This window comes from Ailuropoda melanoleuca, chromosome 5 (genome assembly GCF_002007445.2).
Source record: "Ailuropoda melanoleuca isolate Jingjing chromosome 5, ASM200744v2, whole genome shotgun sequence".
NCBI lineage: Eukaryota > Metazoa > Chordata > Mammalia > Carnivora > Ursidae > Ailuropoda > Ailuropoda melanoleuca.
The window spans coordinates 51,524,539-51,534,731 of record NC_048222.1 but is presented as its reverse complement, the minus strand read 5'-3'; positions in this window follow the sequence as shown (position 1 = coordinate 51,534,731).

The following is a 10,193-nucleotide window of genomic DNA, read 5'->3' as shown; positions in this document are numbered from 1 at the left end:
TCATTCTATGAGGCCAATATTACCTTGATCCCCAAACCAGGCAAAGACCCCATCAAAAAGGAGAAATACAGACCGATTTCCCCAATGAATATGGGATGCCAAAATCCTCAACAAGATCCTGGCTAATAGAATCCAACAGTACGGGGCGCCTGGGTGGCACAGCAGTTAAGCGTCTGCCTTTGGCTCAGGGCGTGACCCCGGCGTTATGGGATTGAGCCCCACATCAGGCTCCTATGCTATGAGCCTGCTTCTTCCTCTCCCACTCCCCCTGCTNAATATTACCTTGATCCCCAAACCAGGCAAAGACCCCCTCAAAAAGGAGAATTACAGACCGATTTCTCTAATGAATATGGATGCCAAAATCCTCAACAAGTTTTTTTAAAAAAGAATCCAACAGTGCATTAAAAGGATTATCCATCATGAGCAAGTGGGATTCATACCTGGGATGCAAGCATGGTTCAACATTCACAAATGAATCAGTGTCTTAGATTTTATCCAAAAGGAAAAATTCAAAAATCATATGATTCTCTCGATAGATGCAGAAAAAGCATTTGACAAAATACGGCATCCTTTCCTGATTAAAACCCTTCAGAGTGTAGGAATAGAGGGTACATTAATCAATCTCATAAAAAACATCTATGAAAAGCCTACAGCAAATATCATTCTCAATGGGGAAAAGCTGGAAGCCTTTCCCTTGAGATCAGGAACACGACAAGGATGCGCACTCTCACCACTATTATTCAACATAGTACTAGAAATCCTTGAAACAGCAATCAGACAACAAAAAGGGATCAAAGGTATCCAAATCGGCAAAGAAGTCAAAATGTCTCTCTCCGCAGATGACATGATACTCCATATGGAAAACCCAAAAGAATCCACTCCCAAACTATTAGAATTTATAGAGCAATTCAGTAATGTGGCGGGATACAAAATCAATGCTCAGAAATCAGTTGCATTTCTATACACGAATAACGAGACTGAAGAAAGAGAAATTAGGGAATCCATCCCATTTTACAATAGCACCAAAAACCATACGTACCTTGGAATTAACTTAACCAGAGATGTGAAGGATCTATATTCTAGAAAGTATAAATCACTCTTGAAAGACATTGAAGAAGACACAAAAAGATGGAGAAATATTCCATGCTCATGGATCAGAAGAATAAATATAGTTAAAATGTCCATGCTACCCAGAGCAATCTACACTTTCAATGCTATCCCGATCAAAATACCGAGGACATTTTTCAAAGAACTGGAACAAATAGTCCTTAAATTTGTATGGAACCAGAAAAGGCCCCGAATCTCCAAGGAATTACTGAAAAGGAAAAACAAGGCTAGGGGCATCACAATGCTGGATTTCGAGCTGTACTACAAAGCTGTGATCACAAAGACAGCATGGTACTGGCACAAAAACAGACACATCGACCAATGGAACAGAATAGAGAACCCAGAAATGGACCCTCGGCTCTTTGGGCAACTAATCTTTGATAAAGCAAGAAAAAAATTCTGGTGGAAAAAAGACAGTCTCTTCAACAAATGGTGCTGGGAAAATTGGACAGCTACATGCAAAAGAATGAAACTTGACCACTCTCTCACACCATACACAAAAATAAACTCCAAATGGATGAAAGACCTCAATGTGAGACAGGAATCCATCAAAATTCTAGAGGAGAACATAGGCAACAACTTCTATGACATTGGCCGAAGCAATCTTTTTCATGACACATCTCCAAAGGCAAGAGAAACAAAAGATAAAATGAACTTGTGGGGCTTCATCAAGATAAAGAGCTTCTGCACANTAGTCAAAAAAACAAAGAGGCAGCCCACAGGGTGGGAGAATATATTTGCAAATGATGCTACAGACATAAGACTGGTATTCAAGATCTACAAAGAACTTCTCAAACTCAATACGTGAGAAAAAAATAAACAAATCATAAAATGGGCAGAAGATATGAACAGACACTTTTCCAATGAAGACATACAAATGGCTAACAGACACATGAAAAAATGTTCAAAATCATTAGCCATCAGGGAAATTCAAATCAAAACCACACTGAGATACCACCTTACGCCAGTTAGAATGGCAAAGATAGACAAGGCAAGAAACAACAATTGTTGGAGAGGATGTGGAGAAAGGGGATCCCTCCTACATTGTTGGTGGGAATGCAAGTTGGTACAGCCACTCTGGAAAACAGTGTGGAGGTCCCTTAAAAAAGTAAAAATTGAGCTACCTTATGACCCAGCAATTGCACTACTGGTTATTTACCCAATGATACAGACGTAGTGAAGAGAAGGGCCATATGCACAAGAATGTTCATAGCAGCGATGACCACAATAGCTAAATCGTGGAAGTAGCCGAGATGCCCTTTAACAGATGACTGGATTAAGAAGTTGTGGTCCATATATAAAATGGAATATTACTCAGCTATCAGAAAGATCGAATTCTCAACATTTGCGGCAACATGGATGGCACTGGAGGAGATAATGCTAAGTGAAATAAGTCAAGCATGGTGCACTGGGTGTTATACGCAACTAATGAATCATCGAACTTTACATCGGAAACCGGGGATGTACTGTATGGTGACTAACATAATACATAAAAAAAAATTAAAATAAATAAATAAATAGATAGATAGATAAATAAATAAAGATAAAAAAATTAAACGTCCATGCTACCCAGAGAATCGACACTGTCAATGTTATCCCGATCAAAACACAAATAACATTTTTCAAAGAACTAGAACAAATAGTCCTTAAATTTGTATGGAACCAGAAAAGTCCCCAAATCGCCAAGGAACTATTGAAAATGAAAAACAAAGCTAGGGGCATCACAATGCCGGATTTTGAGCTGTACTACAGAGCTGTGATCACAAAGACAGCATGGTACTGGCATAAAAACAGACACATAGTCCAATGGAACAGAATAGAGACCCAGAAATGGACCCTTGGATCTTTGGGCAACTAATCTTTGTTAAAGCAGGAAAAAACTTCCGGTGGAAAAAAGACAGTCTCTTCAACAAATGGTGCTGGGATAATTGGACAGCTACATGCAAAAGAATGAAACTTGACCATTCTCTCACACCATACACAAAGATAAACTCCAAATGGATGAAAGACCTCAATGTGTGACAGGAATCCATCAAAATCTTAGAGGAGAACATAGGCAGCAACCTATATGACATCAGCCAAAGCAACCTTTTTCATGACACATCTCCAAAGGCAAGAGAAACAAAAGATAAAATGAACTTGTGGGACTTCATGAAGATAAAATCTCCTGCATGGCCAAGGAAACAGTCAAAAAAACTAAGAGGCAGCCCACGGAATGGCAGAAGATATTTGCAAATGACGCTACAGATAAAAGACTGGTATCCAAGATCTACAAAGGACTTCTCAAACTCAAAACGCGAGAAACAAATAAACAAATCATAAAATGGGCAGAAGATATGAACAGACACTTTTCCAATGATGACATACAAATGGCTAACAGACACATGAAAAAATGTTCAAAATCATTAGCTATCAGGAAATTCAAATCAAAACCACACTGAGATACCACCTTACGCCAGTTAGAATGGCAAAGATAGACAAGGCAAGAAACAACAATTGTTGGAGAGGATGTGGAGAAAGGGGATCCCTCCTACATTGTTGGTGGGAATGCAAGTTGGTACAGCCACTCTGGAAAACAGTGTGGAGGTCCCTTAAAAAGTTAAAAATTGAGCTACCCTATGACCCAGCCATTGCACTACTGGGCATTTACCCCAAAGATATAGACGTAGTGAAGAGAAGGGCCATATGCACCCCAATGTTCATAGCAGCATTGTCCACAATAGCCAAATCGTAGAAGGACCCGAGCTGCCCTTCAAAAGATGACTGGATTAAGAAGATGTGGTCCTTATATACAATGGAATATTACTCAGCTAACAGAAAGAATGAGGTCTCAACATTTGCTGCAACATGAATGGCACTGGAGCAGATAATGCTAAGTGAAATAAGTCAAGCAGAGAAAGACAATTATCATATGATTTCTCTCATCTATGGAACATAAGAACTAGGAAGATCGGTAGGGGAAGAAAGGGATAAAGAAAGGGGGGTAATCAGAAGGGGGAATGAAGCATGAGAGACTATGGACTCTGAGAAACAAACTGAGGGCTTCAGAGGGGAGCGAGGTGGGGGAATGGGATAGACTGGTGATGGGTAGTAAGGAGGGCACATATTGCATGGTGCACTGGGCATTATACTCAACTAATGAATCATCGAACTTTACATCAAAAACCAGGGATGTACTGTATGGTGACTAACATAATATAATAAAAAAAACATTAAAAAAAAAAAAGAAGAGTCACAGAAAACCACCAGGGAAAGCCACCAGAGAGCAAAAGCCCAGAAATACTGGTTCACTTTGTGCCCATCCCCAACCCCCCTCGCAGGGGACAGGACAACTCTACCCATACAGGGTGGCCTGAGTATCAGCATGGCAGGCCCCTCCCCCAGAAGGCAGTCTGAAAAATCAAGAAGCCCACATCCCTAAGATCCCTATAAAACAAGTGCACACTGCCTGAGTCCTGGTCAATAATTTGGGCTCTGGGCATCCCCGCAACCTCTCCTCATCACAATGATGAGGAGGAGGAACCCTCATCAAAGAAAGGAGACAGAGACTGTGGACTTTGCCACAGAACTGATGGATATGGATATAACCAAATTGTCAGAAATGGAGTTCAGAGTAACAATGGTCAAGATGATGTGTAGGATTCCAGAAAATATTAATGAGAATATAGAATCTCTAAGGCCGGAAATGAGAGTGAATCTGGCAGAAATTAAAAATGCTATGAATCAAATGCGGTCTAAACTAGACGCTCTGACGGCCAGGGTAAATGAGGCAGAAGAACAAATTAGTGAACTGGAAGATGGGATGGTAGAAGAGAATGTAAAAACAGAAACTTGGCTCAAAAAAATCCAATCTCTAGAATGTATATTATGGGAAATTACTGACTCAATGAAACGTTCCAATGTCAGAATCATCGGCATCCCGGTGGGTGGAGAAAGAGAGAGGTCTAGAAGAGATATTGAACAAATTATACCTGAGAACTTCCCTAATCTGGCAAAGGAAACAAGCATTTGTGTCCAAGAGGCAGAGAGGACCCCTCCCAAGATCAATGAGAACACACCTACACAACGTCATGTCATAGTGCAATTTGCAAATATTGGATCGAAGGATACAGTCTTGAAAGCAGCCAGAGGAAAGAAAATCCTTATGTACAGAGGGAAAATATCAGAATAACATCAGACCTGTCTACAGAGACTTGGCAGGCCAGGAAGTTTTGGCAGAGTATTTTCAAAGCTCTATCTGAAAACAACATGCTGCAAAGGATACTTTATCCAGCAAGGCTGTCATACAGAATTGATGGAGAGATAAAGACCTTCCAAGACCAGCAGAAACTGAAGGAATTTGTGACCACCTCCAAGCCAGCCCTACAAGAAATATTAAGGGGGGTTCTATACAAGTAAAAAGGCCGCAAGAGCAATACAGAACAGAAATTTACAATCTATAGAAACAAAGACTTCACAGGCAACATGACATCATTAAAATCGTATCTCTCAAGAATGACTCTCAATATGAATAGCCTAAATGCTCCCATAAAATACCACAGGGTTGCAGATTGGATAAAAAGACATGACCCATCCATTTGCTGTCTACAAGAGACTCATTTTGAACCTAAAGATACATCCAGACTGAAAGTAAAGGGATGGAAAACCATTTTTCATGCCAATGGACCTCAAAAGAAAGCTGGGGTAGCAATTCTCATATCAGACAGATTAGATTTTAAACTAAAGACTGTAGTTAGAGATACAGAAGGACACTGTATTACTCTTAAAGGATGTATCCAACAAGTGGATATGACAATTATAAATATATATGCCCCCAACAGGGTAGCAGCTAGATACACAATCCAATTTTTAACCAGAATAAAGAGACATATAGATAATAATATGTTAATAGTAGGCGACCTCAACACTCTGCTCTCAGCAATAGATAGATCACCTAAGCAGAAAATCAACAAAGAAAGAAGAGCTTTGAATGACATACTGGACCAGATGGACCTCATAGATATATACAAAACACTACACCCTAGAACAACAGAATACTCATTATTTTCTAATGCACATGGAACTTTTTCCAGAATAGACCATATACTGGGTCACAAAACAGGTCTCAACCGATACCAAAAGACTGAGATTATTCCCTTCATATTCTCAGACCACAATGCATTGAAATGGAACTCAATCACAAGGAAAAATTCGGAAGAAACTCAAACACTTGGAGACTAAGGACCATCCTGCTCAAGAATGATTGGGTAAACTAGGGAATTAAGAAGGAGATTAAACAATTTTTGGAGACCAACGAAAATGAAAACACATTGGTCCAAAACCTATGGGACACTGCAAAGGCAGTCGTAAGGGGAATATACATAGCCGTCCAAGGCTCAATCAGAAGAATAGAAAAATCTAAAATGCAGTTTTTATATTCTCACCTTTCCAAGAAGCTGGAGCTGGAACACAAGAACAGGCCTAACCATGCACGAGAAGGCAGTTGATCAAGATTAGAGTAGACATCAATGAATTAGAAACCAGGAGCACAGTAGAGTAGATCAACACACCTAGAAGCTCGTTCATTGAAAGAATAAATAAGATTGATAAGCCACCAGGCAGACTTACTCAAAGGAATAGAGAAAGGATCCAAATTAATAAAATTATGAATGAAAGGGGAGAGATCATGACCAACACCAAGGAAATAGGAAGGATCATTAGAAACTTTATCAAGAGCTTTATGCCAATAAATTAAACAACCTGGAAAAAATGGATGCCTTCCTAGAAACCTATAAACTACCAAGGCTGAAACAGGAAGAAATTGATTATCTAAAGAGACCAGTTAATCATGAAGAGGTTGAATTAGTGATCAGAAACCTCCCAAAAAACAAGAGTGGAGGGCCTGACGGATTCCCCAAGGAATTCTACCAAAAATTCAAAGAAGAAATAATACCTATTCTCCTGAAGCTGTTTCAAAAAATAGAAACAGAAGGAAAACTACCAAACTCATTCTATGAGGCCAGTATTACCTTGATCCCAAAACCAGGCAAAGACCCCATCAAAAAGGAGAATTACAGACTGATATCCCTGATGAATATGGATGCCAAAATTCTCAACAAGATCCTAGCTAATAGGATCCAACAGTACATTAAAAGGATTATCCACCACGACCAAGTGGGATTCATCCCTGGGATGCAAGGGTGGTTCAACATTCGCAAATCGATTGGTGTGATAGATCACATTAATAAGAGAAGAGACAAGAACCATATGATCCTCTCAATTGATGCAGAAAAAACATTTGACAAAATACAGCATCCTTTCCTGATTAAAACCCTTCAGAGTGTAGGGATAGAGGGTACATTCCTCAATTTCATAAAAACCATCTATGAAAAGCCCACAGTGAATATCATCCTAAAAGGGGAAAAGCTAAAAGCTTTTCCCTTAAGATCAGGAACACAACAAGGATGCCCACTCTCACCATTATTGTTCAATGTAGTACTAGAATTCCTAGCAACAGCAATCAGACGACAAAAAAGAATAAAAAGTATTCAAACTGTCAAAAAAGAAGTTAAACTGTCTGTCTTCACAGATGACATGATACTGTATATGGAAAATCCAAAAGAGTCCACCCACAAATTACTAGAACTTATAGAGCAATTCAGTTATGTGGCAGGATACAAAATCAATGCTCAGAAATCAGTTGCATTTCTATACACAAACAATGAGACTGAAGAAATAGAAATTAGAGAATCCATTCCATTTACAGTAGCACCAAAAATCATACGTTATCTTGGAATTAACTTAACCAGAGACGTAAAGGATCTATATTCTAGAAACTACAGATCACTATCGAAAGACATTGGAGAAGACACAAGAATATGGAAAAATATTCCATGCTCATGGATCAGAAGAATAAATATAGTTAAAATGTATATGCTACCCAGAGCAATCTACACTTTCAATGCTATCCCGATCAAAATACAAATAACATTTTTCAAAGAACTGGAACAAATAGTCATTAAATTTGTATGGAACCAGAAAAAGCCCCGAATCTCCAAGGAACTATTGAAAAGGAAAAACAAAGCTAGGGGCATCACAATGCCGGATTTCGAGCTGTACTGCAAAGCTGTGATCACAAAGACAGCATGGTACTGGCATGAAAACAGACACATAGACCAATGGAACAGAATAGAGAACCCAGAAATGGACACTCGGCTCTACAGGCAACTAATCTTTGACAAAGCAGGAAAAAACATCCGGTGGAAAAAAGACAGTCTCTTCAATAAATCGTGCTGGGAAAATTGGACAGCTACATGCAAAAGAATGAAACTTGACCACTGTCTCACACCCTACACAAAGACAAACTCTGAATGGATGAAAAACTCGATGTGAGACAGGAATCCATTAAAATCCTAGAGGAGAACATAGGCAGCAAACTCTTTGCCATTGGCCACAATAACTTTTTCATGACACATCTCCAAAGGCAAGAGAAACAAAAGATAATATGAACTTGTGGGACTTCATGAAGATAAAATCTTCTGCACGGCCAAGGAAACAGTCAAAAAAAACTAAGAGGCAGCCCACGGAATGGCAAAAGATATTTGCAAATGACACTACAGATAAAAGACTGGTATCCAAGATCTACAAAGAACTTCTCAAACTCAATACATGAGAAACAAATAATCAAATCAAAAAATGGGCAGAAGATATGAACAGACACTTTTCCAATGAACATATACAAATGGCTAACAGACACATTAAAAAATGTTCAAAATCATTAGCCATCAGGGAAATTCAAATCAAAACCACACTGAGATACTACCTTACACCAGTTAGAATGGCAAAAATTGACAAGGCAAGAAACAACAATTGCTGGAGAGGATGTGCAGAAAGGGGATCCCTCTTACACTGTTGGTAGGAATGCAAGTTGGTACAGCCACTCTGGAAAACAGTGTGGAGGTCCTTTAAAAAGTAAAAATTGAGCTACCTTATGACCCAGCCATTGCACTACTGGGTGTTTACCCCAAAGATACAGACGTAGTGAAGAGAAGGGCCATATGCACCCCAACATTCATAGCAGCATTGTCCACAATAGCTAAATTGTGGAGGGAGCCGAGGTGGCCTTCAACAGATGACTGGATTAAGAAGATGTGGTCCAGATATACAATGGAATATTACTCAGCTATCGGAAAGAACGATTACACAACATTTGCAGCAACATGGACGGGACTGGAGGAGATAATGCTATGTGAAATAAGTCAAGCAGAGAAAGACAATTATATGGTTTCACTCATTTATGGACCAGAAGAAATCACAGGAAGATCGGTAGGAGAAGAAAGGGAAGAAGAAAGGGGGATATACAGAAGGGGGGAATGAACCATGAGAGACTATGGACTCTGGGAAACAAATTGAGGGCTTCAGAAGGGAGGGGGTGGGGTACTGGGATAGGCCGGTGATGGGTATTAAGGAGGGCACATTGCATGGTGTACTGGGTGTTATACGCAAATAATGAATCATGGAACATTACATTAAAACCTAAGGATATACGGTATGGTGACTAACATAACATAATAAAAAATTATTATTAAAAAAAAAAAGATTAGAGAGACCCAAAATAAACCCTTGCATACATGGTCAAAGGATGTGTGATAAGGATAACAAGACCATTAAATAGGGAAAGGACAGTGTTTCACCAAATGGTGTTGGGAAAACTGGATATCCACATATGAAAGAAATGAAATCAGAAGCATATCTTATACCAATACCAAAAATAATTCAAATGGTTTAAAGACCTAAAATGCAAGACCTAAAACTGTAAAGCTTCTAGAAGAAAACATAGAAAAACTTTTCATGATAATGGATTTAGCAACAATTTTTTTTTAAAGATATCATTTATTTATTTGACAGAGATAGAGACAGCCAGTGAGAGAGGGAACACAAGCAGGGGGAGTGGGAGAAGAAGAAGCAGGCTCATAGCGGAGGAGCCTGATGTGGGACTCTATCCCAGGACCCCGGGATCACGCCCTGGGCCGAAGGCAGACGCTTAACCGCTGTGCCACCCAGGCGTCCCTAGCAACAATTTTTTATACATGACACCATAAGCACGG